The sequence below is a fragment of the Schistocerca gregaria genome, chromosome 8 (assembly GCF_023897955.1).
Source record: "Schistocerca gregaria isolate iqSchGreg1 chromosome 8, iqSchGreg1.2, whole genome shotgun sequence".
Lineage (NCBI taxonomy): Eukaryota > Metazoa > Arthropoda > Insecta > Orthoptera > Acrididae > Schistocerca > Schistocerca gregaria.
The window spans coordinates 294655394-294669784 of NC_064927.1; the positions used below are offsets into that span (position 1 = coordinate 294655394).

The 14391-nt window shown below is 39.4% G+C and overlaps 2 non-coding genes across 2 annotated transcripts; one reads left to right on the forward strand and one right to left on the reverse strand.

Annotated features, from left to right (window-relative positions):
- Positions 1-2153: 2153 nt before the first annotated feature.
- On the reverse strand, positions 2154-2228 carry Trnas-cga (transfer RNA serine (anticodon CGA)). Its single transcript has one exon. It is a non-coding gene; the product is annotated as a tRNA-Ser (tRNA).
- Positions 2229-2540: 312 nt separating this feature from the next.
- Positions 2541-2615, forward strand: Trnas-cga (transfer RNA serine (anticodon CGA)). Its single transcript has one exon. It is a non-coding gene; the product is annotated as a tRNA-Ser (tRNA).
- The last annotated feature ends 11776 nt before the right edge of the window (positions 2616-14391 follow it).

Below are 14391 nucleotides of genomic sequence, written 5' to 3' on the forward strand. Positions count from 1 at the left end.
CAAGTCGCTGAGGAATGAAATTAATAGAAAGTGCACAGAAGATAAGATGAAATGGCTGCATGAAAAATGTGAAGAAATCGAAAAAGAAATGATTGTCAGAAGGACTGACTCAGCAAATAGGAAAGTCAAAATATTCTTCAATAATATTAAAAGCAAGGGTGGTAACATTAAGAGTACAACGGGAATTCCACTGTTAACTGCAGAGGAAAGAGCGGATAGCTGGAAAGAGTACAAAAAAATTGTTCAAATGGCTCTGAGCACTATGGGACTTAACATCTGTGGTCATCAGTCCCCTAGAACTTAGAACTACTTAAACCTAACTAACCTAAGGACATCACACACATCCATGCCCGAGGCAGGATTCGAACCTGCGACCGTAGCAGTCGCGCGGTTCCGGACTGAGCGCCTGAACCGCTAGACCACCGCGGCCGGAGGAAAGAGTATACTGAAGCCCTCCATGGAGGGGGGGGGGATTTATCTGATGTGATAAAAGAAGAAACAGAAGTCGATTTAGAAGAGATGGGGTATCCAATATTAGAATCAGAATTTAATAGTGAAACGTGCCCTTTGTAAAATTTATACAAGACAGTGCTTAAACGGAAACACAATATTTTTGGCGCAACGCAATCTGACTTCCAAAAATCCCTACGAAAGAATGGCCCTGACTAACATTAACCTATACGTTTCACAAATCACTTACCTCACAAAAATCTTCGTTACTCAAGCTACTGCAATACAGCGAGCGCCACTATTGCCAGCTAAATAAAAGATTGAAACTACTGAAGGCACTAACTACTGATAAGCAGAGTCAGAAGATGAAAGATTTTAATAGAGAACAAACAATGTATTTACCTTAATAGTCATAATATATATATATATCAGTTCATGACATCAATTCTTACAAATTTCAAAACTCCGCCATCTCTCTCCTCACGTCCACCACTGCTGGCGGCTCACGTCCAACTGCGCAACGTTATGCGCTGTTCGCATCCAGCTGCCGCTGCCCAATACTACAATGGCGAGTATTACAACAATGCCAACCAGCCACAGACTGCACACGGCACAGCCAGTGATTTTCATAAAGAGCGCTACGTGGCGACGGCGTTACCAACAAAAGAACCTAAACACTCTACTTACATAGCCCCCATGCTCCCCACAAAAAAATTTACAAATTGTTTTGGGCAGTGGCCAATACAGATTTGAAAAAAATGTTTCATAATTACAATTACAAAGAAATGAAATGCACACACTTATTGACACTATGTTGGTCAAAAGCTAAAATTTTATCAGAGTGCATAAAGACAGTCCTGATCGTTCATCACAGTAAAATAGCAGTGTTTTTGCTCACTGTCTGAGCAGCAAAGGAAAATGCACACGGAAGTAGCGGATTTTCATGCAGTCTTAAAGAAGTTGTGTTGTCCTTCCAACAGACAGACAATGCTGACTCTTGACATGCAGACAGGTAATGGGCCACAACAAAGCAAACCCACAGCAGAGTCAGTCGAAGTTGAAGACTATTGGTAGGTAGCTAATCACGGAGCAGACCCATTGTAGTCCTGGTAGAGATTAGGGTATTGGTGGGCCACCAGAGATGCAGACCCACTGCAGTCCTTGTAGAAATAATGGTATTGGTGAGTAATCAAAAGCGTAGACCCACTGTAGTCCTTGCAGAGATGGCTAGCAGCCAACTGTTGAGACTGTGCAGGTGCACAATCACCATCGAAGAGTCTTGTGGACAATATAGCAAGTCCATAAACCACCACTTGCCCAATCACAAAGAATTTCCAGAATGAGATTTTCACTCTGCAGCGGAGTGTGCGCTGATATGAAACTTCCTGGCAGATTAAAACTGTGTGCCCAACCGAGATTCGAACTCGGGACCTTTGCCTTTCGCGGGCAAGTGCTCTACCAACTGAGCTACCGAAGCACGACTCACACCCGGTACTCACAGCTTTACTTCTGCCAGTATCCGTCTCCTACCTTCCAAACATTACAGAAGCTCTTCTGCGAAACATGCAGAACTAGCACTCCTGAAAGAAAGGATACTGTGGAGACATGGCTTAGCCACAGCCTGGGGGATGTTTCCAGAATGAGATTTTCACTCTGCAGTGGAGTGTGCGCTGATATGAAACTTCCTGGCAGATTAAAACTGTGTGCCCGACCGAGATTCGAACTCGGGACCTTTGCCTTTCGCGGGCAAGTGCTCTACCAACTGAGCTACCGAAGCACGACTCACTCCCGGTACTCACAGCTTTACTTCTGCCAGTATCCGTCTCCTACCTTCCAAACTTTACAGAAGCTCTTCTGCGAAACATGCAGAACTAGCACTCCTGAAAGAAAGGATACTGTGGAGACATGGCTTAGCCACAGCCTGGGGGATGTTTCCAGAATGAGATTTTCACTCTGCAGCGGAGTGTGCGCTGATATGAAACATTCAGGAGTGCTAGTTCTGCAAGGTTCGCAGAAGAGCTTCTGTAAAGTTTGGGAGGTAGGAGACGGATACTGGCAGAAGTAAAGCTGTGAGTACCGGGAGTGAGTCGTGCTTCGGTAGCTCAGTTGGTAGAGCACTTGCCCGCGAAAGGCAAAGGTCCCGAGTTCGAATCTCGGTCGGGCACACAGTTTTAATCTGCCAGGAAGTTTCATATCAGCGCACACTCCGCTGCAGAGTGAAAATCTCATTCTGGAAACATCCCCCAGGCTGTGGCTAAGCCATGTCTCCACAGTATCCTTTCTTTCAGGAGTGCTAGTTCTGCATGTTTCGCAGAAGAGCTTCTGTAAAGTTTGGAAGGTAGGAGACGGATACTGGCAGAAGTAAAGCTTTGAGTACCGGGCGTGAGTCGTGCTTCGGTAGCTCAGTTGGTAGAGCACTTGCCCGCGAAAGGCAAAGGTCCTGAGTTCGAATCTCGGTCGGGCACACAGTTTTAATCTGTCAGGAAGTTTCATATCAGCGCACACTCCGCTGCAGAGTGAAAATCTCATTCTGGAAACATCCCCCAGGCTGTGGCTAAGCCATGTCTCCACAGTATCCTTTCTTTCAGGAGTGCTAGTTCTGCATGTTTCGCAGAAGAGCTTCTGTAAAGTTTGGAAGGTAGGAGACGGATACTGGCAGAAGTAAAGCTTTGATTACCGGGCGTGAGTCGTGCTTTGGTAGCGCAGTTGGTAGAGCACTTGCCCGCGAAAGGCAAAGGTCCTGAGTTCGAATCTCGGTTGGGCACACAGTTTTAATCTGCCAGGAAGCTTCACAAAGAATTTGTTTGAAATGTCCTTAGAACCAGTAATGCTGTGGTCCAGTCCTTTGCTGAATTATTAACACACATGCAAACACTATCAGTCCCTACTTCTCACATATTGTCCATATACTATGACCAACAGAAACGTTTGCAGTGAAATGTAATTTAGAAGTTACTTAATTTGATGAACTGGTGTCAATTACAATTTTATAACATGAGAATACAATAATAAAGGTACAAAATATATCATTAAAGAACATAACAATAAAGATAACATTTGTAGTAGTACAGGCTTTACAAAAGAGTCGAAATAGCAAATACATCAGTGTTACAAAAATTACGACATAAGTACATACATAAAAGATCAGAATAACTTTTGAAACATCAACTTCACACATGAGCATTAGAACAAAACAGAATAAATAATGTGTAAACATATTTACAAAGTAAATAACATGTTATTAATGCAAATTATATTTGAGGATAACAGTATTCCTCATCATAGTGAATGTAGCTTAGCATTAGAAAAATTCTGCAACATAAGTCTTATCAGATAAACATATAAAGACCGGTATAACATAAATACACAAGGGTACACAAACACATAGCGGGATAACACAAGGAAAGGACAGGGTTTGTTTTCAGTGTAACATTTGGTACTGCAGTCCAACCCAAAACGTCATTCTGTAGATCTTTCGTCATATCTCAACATTTGTTTCCACCAAAAATATCCTATCCAAGCATGCTTTCTGTATTTTGTTCACATCCTCTTTCAAAAATAGTTTTCCTCCACTATACACTACTTTTTTGGCCCAATCATTTTCATATAGCTTCTCAATGCATTTCTTCCAATTCATCACAACTCATTCTCTTTTATAGCCTACCCCATCTTAAGCTAACTTAAATCTACTGAGCTCAGGTGCTTAACTAAGGGACGAGGCAATGCAGCGGCACAAAACAACTAATACAAAAAAATGCAAGTAAGCATAGCGAGCAGCAATAAATGTAATAATTTATATCTAAACATGACAAAGCAGAAGCAGAAAAAATATTACAGTAAAAATGTTTAATACCTATGTCACATCTTAACACTAGAGTGATGCATCACGAGAACATACGCTAGCAGATAAGTTACCAAATCGTAAAAAAATTATTTTTGCAATTCCTGTGAAGGGAAATGTCTATTTGTGCTCCTTTTTCCAAGAAAGTACATCATAAAATGATTCTTTACTGGGTCTGTAGACAGAAAATAGTGATATTAGTACATCTGTTAAATTTTATTTTAACCAATGCTGCAGTGCAGATAGAAACTGGATATTAAACAAAATGAGCAATCTCTCAGCTAGAAAGACAATAGATATAAAATGTTTCTCATCATTTCATTTCAGAAATGTTTTCAAGTTCGAGGGTGTCGTATTTACGATGCTTTCTACAAAGGTATGTCAATAGCGAGGATAATAGCTTCCTTTTTTTTTTTACCTGTGCCTCTGAAAGGCACACACGAATGGCTTTTTTCCCAGGCGACTGTCGCACAGCTGGGTGCCCACGACGCATTACGTGCAGGTGGTCACTTACCTTTCTTACTGAAAAATTTACGACAGCAGTTTCCGCTACAGTGACAGTCTCATATAAAAATATTTTCACAGGTTGAGAATTTGCGTTACAAATCTGTAGAAACAAAATTTTAGTCGGCATTGTAATACATTCACACATTTACATACATTTCATAACTCTTAAAGTACGATTCTTGGTTTCCAACAACCTTTTTCACAAACCAGAGTCCCTAACCACTACTCATTATTCCTTACCTTATTACACATATACTTATTCGTCGACACTTCTTCAATATCTCATCATAATAAATATGTAGCATAATCAAATTCCTCATATAGCATCAGCTTATTGATCATAAACACACCTCAGCAGCATAATACACATAGTCATCGTAATAACAACATCATAACACCTCAGTCAAATTCTCAAAATCGTCGTAGGTTCCTCCACTAATTTCAAAACCTAAAAAAATTCTCTGCTCATTTCAGTAGTGTCATCTACATCAAACGTACTTTAAAAATCATAATCCCATACCAAATATGTCATTCAAAGCTCTCATAGTATCACAATGGTTCCGAAAAAGTATGAACAGTTCACAAAGTACAGACAAAATACAATTTCATAAGTGTGAAGTTATCCAACGGTGCAATTACGTAAACATCTGTCACTGATGTAGTAAAATAAATGTTTGTCTCTCTCAGTTAAATAACCAGATAGCTGTGTAATTTATGTGTTAGAGAAATATGGTACCGATGTGTAAAGTTGTGTAAGCAAATACCATATTAGCTAGGGCTCCTTGTGCTTGCCAAACACATGGTACACAAAGTAAGCGTGTACCCCCCTGAGGATTAATGTAATTATATCCTCAGATGTTACAGTTTACAGCAATGGAATGAAATGTATCACGGAAAACCTTTGTATAATTGTATTTCAAATATCTTTAAAAATAAATGTTTTAAGTACAAAATTAGTCACTCAAATACGCGTACTATAGCGCTAAACTGTGCGTCGTGTTGTAAGATAATCTCTGTGGAAGTGTCGTAGTTATCGTCCTCCGAAAGCTAAGTTCTACAGAAGTCAATGTACTTACTTCATGATAAACAAAAGTGAAATGCTTTGCGTATAGATATCGTAGTTACTACACTTATTGCCGTGATGAAGTAAGTACTGTACTGTAACGTATTGTTGTGCTACAGAAAAGGCTGTCTCATTGTAGCTATACCACAAAATTACTGCTAAAACATGTTTTACTTTCCAGAATAATACAGAAAAACTGTGCAGATATAAAACAGATACAGTGCAAAAGCAACATCGTAAATTGTCACTTATTAGTAGTGTCGTGATAAAATCGTGTAGCTGTCACATAAACTAACCACTGAGTCCTCTGGTATTTCACAGAAAGTACTTTAAATCCAGAATTTATTTTCAAGTAAACCAAAATGTTGCATTAAAATCTCATTAGCAGTACTGGTAACTGTTCTAAGTATGTCAGCCTTATAGTCGTTATGTAATCGTGCAACTAACAAGCAAGAATGTACACGCACAATAACACTGTAACGTCTGTTCACTATAACAATGCATTCGTAGTTTCTGTTTAAATAAGTTCTCTTGGTTCTTGACTGGATATTTAACTTAAAACATGGTTGCATGTTAACAGATTATAAGTCTGACAAATTGTACTAGTAGCGTGAAGTGAAAAATTTTGTGGCAAAGACAAAGTTAAAAAGCAGATTATCTTTCAATCAACGGTTTTACATGTGGAATGTGGTGTAAACTTTTACTCTTCCTAGTACGCAGAGTTTCAACTTCAGTGCAATTATCATGTGGTATACGTCGAATTCTGTAAGGTCCATTGTAAACTAGAAAGAATTTGTGACTCAAGTGTTTCTTCTTATGTGACAATGAATGAGCTTTAATGAGAACTTTCTGACCAATATATAATTTCTTTGCATTTGCTTTACCGTGTAATTTTCTCCTTTTGTCTGCAGCAGAATTTATATTTTTAATAGCCAAATCAATTATGTCTTTGTGTCGAAGTTTACGTGTATTCGGAAAAGGTACAAGCTCTCTGATTCTGTTCGGTGGTTCTTTATTCTTCAGTACAAGAGCAGGTGGTAAAGCAGTGGAGTCATGAGGCATTTCATTCAGCACGTTTTGAAATAAGTGTAAATATCTGTCCCAATGCTGATGCTTTCTGTGACAATAAAGTCTGCAAAGCTTATTGATTTCTTTCATAATTTGTTCAGACGGGTTACAATGTGGTGAGTACAATGAAATAAAAACAGATTTGATTTTATGGTTACGAAGCATGCGTGACCAAACAGCAGATCTGAATTGCGGTCCGTTATCTGAAATTACTTTACTAACGTGTCCAACTTCACGTAAGAAATTTTTAACAAAGGCGTTGGATATAGACCGTCCAGTGGCTTTACGTAACGGAGTGAAAGAAACAAATTTTGAAGTAAGTTCAACAGCGACTAGAACGTACGAAAATCCATTAGATGTTCTAACAAGCGGTCCCAAGAGATCAACAGCAGCAAATTCATTTAATTTAGAAGGAATGATAGGAAACAATGGAGCACGATGCGAGACAGTAGATGGTTTCGCCTTTTGACAAAGTTTACAAATAGACAAGACTCTTCCAATTCTCTTTCCCATATTGTTAAAATAACAAGTCGTCCGAAGAATATGATAACATTTTCGTGGACCAAAATGTGCATAGCTGAAATGAATGTACTAAATGAGCTTATGAACAAAATCGTCTGGAATGCAAAGTACCCATAGCTTGTCATCAACAGTGCAGCGTTTGAACAGTATGTTGTTCCTAACCAGATAATAATGCCGAATCTGTGTGTGTGTCTCTTCATGCCATTTACTTTTGATCTCTTTCCAAATCGGATCTTTATCTTGTTCATGAGCAATGTCCTTTAAAGATGTGGTGATGAAGTTTTCAAAGGCGACTTTCTGACTGTAAAGAATACTGAAATTTTTTATCGAGGTTGCTTTCTGTGTTACTTTTCTCGAGCCCAGCCGGTGCTCGTGACAGTGCGTCCGCAACAATGTTCTCCTTGCCGGGAATGTAGACTATTGTGAAGTGGAATTCTTGCAGAAACAATGCCCAACGTTTTAACCTGTCATGATTTAATTTTGAAGACATAAGAAATTGTAATGCACGATGGTTACTGTATACTTTTACGTGCTTACCATAAAGAAAGAAACGGAATTTGTTAAATTCCCAAACGATAGCTAAAGCTTCTAATTCAGTAACGGAATAATTTTTTTCAGATTTTGTTAGCACTCGGCTAGCAAAAGCAATTGTTTTCTGAACAGTAATGTCATTTTCTGTGGCTTCTTGAAATAAATGGGCACCAAGACTGACTTTAGAAGAATCCATGCTAAGGCAAAAATCTTGTGAGAGATTTGGATGAGCTAGTATTGGCGCGTTAAGTAGCGATTCTTTCAAAGAATTGAATTCCAACTGTGCTTGTTCGTCCCAGTTCCAAATAGTATTTTTTCCAGTGAGAGAACAAAGTTTTGGTGTAACTAGAATTTGTATATTCAGAAAACGACGGTAAAAATTTACGAGGCCTAGAAAACTTGTTTTTTTGTGGATGGAACTGGAATGGCCCTGATTGCTTCTAACTTTTCAGGATCCGCCTGAATGCCTTCAGAAGAAATAATATGTCCCAAAAACTTCACCTTTGTCCTACCGAATTCAGACTTTTCCAAGTTAACTGTAATTCCAGATTTTGCAAAAATATGTAACACGCTGTTGAGGATGCGATTACTTTGTTCCCATGAGGCTTCTGCTATCAGAATATCGTCCACCTATAAGGTGATGTGTTGTTTTAAGAACTCAGGTAATATGGAATTTAGCCCGCCAATGAATGCTGCCGAAGAAATGTTCAAACCAAAAGGGAGTTTCCGAAACTGGTAACAAACGCCGAAACAAAGGAAAGCTGTGTATTTTCTACATTCTGGGTGAAGTTTGATCTGATAAAAGCTGGATCTAAGATCAATGGAAGACAGCACTTTCACACCATTAAAATTTTGAAGTAGTTCTTCCAACGTTTGCGGCCTGTCTGTTTCAGGAATAATTATAGTATTGATTTGTCTCGAATCTAAGACAAGCCTGATCGATCCATTTTTCTTCTCAACAATATGTAATGGATTGTTGTATGAGCTTACTGCAGGCTCAATAATGCCCTCGTCGAGCATAGATTGTATTTCTGTTCTAACACGGTCCCTATAATGTGCTGGAATTACGTATGGTCTAACACAAAATTTAGTATGCTCACGAACACGAAATTGGTACTGAAATCCCTTGATTGTTCCTGTATTGTGTGTAAAAACTGTGGAAGTCCTTGTAAAATCTCCAGAAGGTCCTGCCTATCAGTGTCATTACAATTCTCAGTTGTTTGAATTTTATTCTGAATTAACTCATTAGTTTCAAATATGCCGTCGATATCATCTCTGTCAGTACTTGCAGAGTGATTGTTAGTGTCTAGTTCCGTAGAAAATTCCGCACTGTTGTCTAACAGAAGGTAAAGCCGATTAATTTCCTCGTCATGGTTTGAGAGCCAATCTTCAAATTTCAAAGCTATTGACTTACCTTCTTTCTCTAAACTTATTTCAGCATCGTGAAAGTTTAAGATTGCTCTGTATTCATTCAAAAAGTCTACTCCAAGTATAATTTCCGTCGACAATAATGGAACAATAAGAAAGTTCATAGGGAAGCTGTGGCTTTGACAAAATAATTCTAAGTTGGTTTGTTGACGTACATCTACACTTTTTCCAACGACTGCACCTTGTAATTTAATCTTGCGTAACGGAAGCGTGGGGCAATCGTTCGATTTGTTGCATTTGCTGAAAGCTGTTTCACTAATTACTGAAATGGGACTGCCTGAGTGAAGTACTGCCGTAAATTTTACGTCATTTACAGTAATGTGAATCACAGGATATGCAATGTTGTTATGTTTTACGTCGTGTTCCTGGAGTAAGATGTCCCTAATGTCTTCCATTTTTACGTAATTACTAGCTACGGCAGCTGAGTCGTCAGTTTCATGCGTACGTTTTGTGGCTGCCAGCGGTATGAGTCATTGCCTATTGTGTCTTTGTTGGCGCGCGTAGTTATTGGGATTTGGAGACCTAACTTCTAGAAATTCACCTTGTCGAGAGGACCCAGCTCTGTTTGAATCCCGTCGTTACGATCTGTCGTTACGATCATATCGTCTGTCGTCATGTCGGTAGATTCCATAGTTTCTTTCTTGTCGGTCACGTGGTGGAGAATTTCTCCCTGAATCGTAACTGCGCGCTGGACCGTTGCGTCTAAAGTTATTCTGTCTCCCTTGATAATAATTATTTTGGTTCCCATATTGTCTGTTTCTCTGTAACTATTATTACTCCGCCAGTGGTTGTCATATGGGTGGTGTCTGTTTTGGTCACGATTTGCGTTGCAAGAATAGACTTGTCGTGTCCAGTTATTGTTTCTGTCGTCACGGAATTGTGACGGATGTGAACTGTAGTGATTGTTTTCCTGTTTTCGCATCCCGCGACTGTCTGTGTCAATTTCTAATTCTTGTGAGAGTCCCTGAAAAGCTTCAATGTCGTCTTTGCAACGCCCTGCCAAAATAATATTCCTTAAATGTTCAGGCAATTTGATTATGCAATTGCGGATGAGTTCTGAAGGGCTATATGGGTTTGAAAGATGCAACATGTCTTCAAAGTATTTGACAAGACTGGAAAATTCAGATTGTTCAAAGTGTTTCATCATCATTATGCTATGTTTTACTCGGTCTTCTGTAGCTTGAGACCAATATGCTGAGAGGAAAGCATGATAAAATTCTCCTTCACTGTGACAATCGTGAATGACCGATCGCATTATTACAGCTGGTTCATTCTCCAAGTAGCCACACATAAATTCTAATCTGTGTTCTAATGACCAGTTGGGAGGAAAACAATGAGAGAATTGATGAAGCCACACTTCACTGTGACAATCGTGAATGACCGATCGCATTCTTACAGCTGGTTCATTCTCCAAGTAGCCACACATAAATTCTAATCTGTGTTCTAATGACCAGTTGGGAGGAAAACAATGAGAGATTTGATGAAGCCACGCTTGTGGATGAATGTCGTTGCCAGAATTCTTAAATGTTTTGAATTTACGTGTAGTAATGAACAGCTTATAGTCAAAATCATCATATCGGCGAGTCGCATGTCGCTCATTGTTACGTCGTTTCGGCGGTTCCATCTCAAAAGTCGGTGTACCTTGCCAATTTCTTTCATAATTTCCGAAGTGCCCTGTGCTATTATTTTGTGGCTGTTCCGTATTTCTATGTCCCTCTTCCCGTATTGGAGCGCGAGTGTCCTCTGAAATACGTAATTGTTGTATTACCTGTGTCAGCTGATCTTGTACTTCCCGGATTTCTCTTTGGTGTTGCGTACTAATTTGATTCAGACTTTGTTTGAATTTCCTAATTTGTTCGCACTCTTCTGTGTCATTAAAGACTACCGGTTTTGTGTCATTCAGATTATCATCTACCTTTGTAGATAAATTAGTGAACTGATCCGAAAGTTCGGCTACTTTCTCCGATAGTGAACACATTTCCTCAGTGTGTTTTTCTGAACCAAGTTTCAGAGTGTCCATTTGTGTTGAAATCGAATCTACTGTGTCCTTTAAGTTTTCCTGAGTTCTTGCAAGTTGCGTAACCGAATCGGTGGATGCAACTGAGTCCATTTTAGCTTGCAAGGTGTTGTGATTTTCACGAACAACAGTTTGCAATTCTTTTATGGCTGCTTGGTGATTCTGTAATGCGCTTTCATGCCGCGAAAAAATAGGTTGTAAATGCTCACAAATTATTGTTTTTACGTCATTACAGATTTTTTGACATTTCGATTCAATGTTATGTAACTCAGTAGTTAAATCTTCACGTGTTTGTTCAAGTGTGGTGTCTAACTTCCGAAGATTTTGTTCCATTGTGTTTAACTTTTGAAGATTATGTTCCATTGTGTCCAACTGTTGCTGTGTTTGTCTCTGATTTTGTTCCATTATGTCTAACTTTTGAAGATTATGTTCCATTGTGTCCAACTGTTGCTGTATTTGTCTCTGATTTTGTTCCATTGTGTCTAACTTTTGAAGCTTTTGTCCCATTTGTTGCATTAATTGTAATAACAGTGCACTGGCGTCTGAAACATGTTCCTTAGTGCTATTCGGCAATGCATTGGAACCGGCTATAATCGCAGTTTGAAAAACAGAAAATGTGTCTTGACTTATTTGAGAAAACGGTGAGGACGCAAAACCTGAATCTACAGCATTTGCAAGAGTGTGTCCTGTCATTTCGGAATCCTGAGGCGAGCTGTTGCCAACCGATCGATCGATAATGCTTCCCTGTGCACTAATTGTTTCACTGTCTACACCACTGTTTGCAGCCCACTCCATTTCCCTATGCACATTTACCAAATTACTACTTTGAACATTAGTTAATTCATTACATGGTGGCACTAACACACTGCTTTCGTCTTCACTGTCATTTCTCAGTTTACTTTGGAGCCTAGTATTACGTATTTCACACGCTATTATAGTCACAATATTTCACACGACAACACAGAAAAGCACAATTTGAAGAGCAAAATAAGAAAACACATTAACATAGCACTGAAAATAATATGTCGTTAATTGCAAGCGCAGCTGCGAAATACTTGGTGCAAATTTACATGCGTGCCACACCTGTTTTACTGTACAACAATGAAAGACTGCAACTACAGAGGAAATTCTCTCTACAATTACGCGCTAGCAATAAACAAAATCTACACTAATTACACAAACTACAAGAAAAAATCAGAAGATTCCAGTGAGGTATCCTCGGCTAAGGGTCGACATATGAAACGTCCCCTTTGTAAAATTTATACAAGACTGTGCTTAAACGGAAACACAATATTTTTGGCGCAACGCAATCTGACTTTCAAAAATCCCTACGAAAGAATGGCCCTGACTAACAGTAACCTATATATTTCACAAATCACTTACCTCACAAAAATCTTCGTTACTCAAGCTACTGCAATACAGCGAGCGCCACTATTGCCAGCTAAATAAAAGATTGAAACTACTGAAGGCACTAACTACTGATAAGCAGAGTCAGCAAATGAAAGATTTTAATAGAGAACAAACAATGTATTTACCTTAATAGTCATAATATATATATCAGTTCATGACATCAATTCTTACAAATTTCAAAACTCCGCCATCTCTCTCCCCACGTCCACCATTGCTGGCGGCTCACGTCCAACTGCGCAACGCTACGCGCTGTTCACATCCAGCTGCAGCTGCCCAACACTACAATGGCGAGTATTACAACAATGCCAATCAGCCACAGACTGCACACGGCACAGCCAGTGATTTTCATAAAGAGCGCTACGTGGCGTTGGCGTTACCAATAAAAAAACCTAAACAGCCTACTTACAATAGAACTTTGGAGGATATAAGAACAAATAAGGGGGACGGGATAAATAAATCAGAACTTCTAAAATCACTGGGGGAAGAGGCAAAGAAACGACTATTGACGTTGGTGTGTAGAATGTATAAGTCTGACTGCATACCATCTGACTTTCGGAAAAACATAATGCACACAATTCCGAAGACTGCAAGAGCTGACAAGTGTGAGAATTATCGCAGAATCAGCTTAACAGCTCATGCATCGAAGTTGCTGACAAAATAATATACAGAAGAATGGAAAAGCAAGTTTTAGATGACGATCAGTTAGGCTTTAGGAGAGGTAAAAGTACCAGAGAGTTATTTCTGACGTCGCGGTTGATCGTGGAAGTAAGACTAGAGAAAATTAAGACACTTTCATAGGATTTATCTACCTGGAAAAAGTGCTAGACAGTTTAAAATGGGGCAAGATGTTCTAAATTCTGAGAAAAATAGGGGTAAGCTATGGGGAGAGTCGGGTAATATGCAGTATGCACAAGAGCCAAGGGGGAATACTAAGGGTGGACGACCAAGAACGAACTTGATAAATGGAATGAACGGTCTAATGAGTACAGAATATGAATTGAGAGTAAATCGACGAAAGGCGAAAGTAATGAGAAGTAGCTGAAATGAAAGCAGCGAGAAACTTAACATCAGGATTGATGGTCACGAAGCAGATGAAGTGTTGAAATTCTGCTGCCTAGGCAACAAAATAACCAATAATGGACGGAGCATGGAGGACATCAAATGCAGACTGGTACCGGCAAAAAGAGCAATCCTGGCCACGAAACGTCTACTAGTATCTAACATAGGCCTTAATTTGACGAAGAAATTCCTGAGAATGTACGTTTGGAGCACAGTATTCTATGGTAGTGAAATATGGATTGTGGGTAAACCGGAACAGAAGATAATCGAAGAATTTGAGATGGGGTGCTACAGACAAATGTTGGAAATTTGGTGCATTCATAAGGCAAGGAATGAGTGCGTTCTGCGCAGAATTGGTGAGGAAAGGACAATGTAGAAAACACTGGCAAGGAGAAGGGACAGGATGATAGGGGATCTGTTAAGCCATCAGGGAAAGACTTCCATGGCAGTTGAGGGAGCTGCAGATGGCAAAAACTACAGAAAAAGACAAAGATT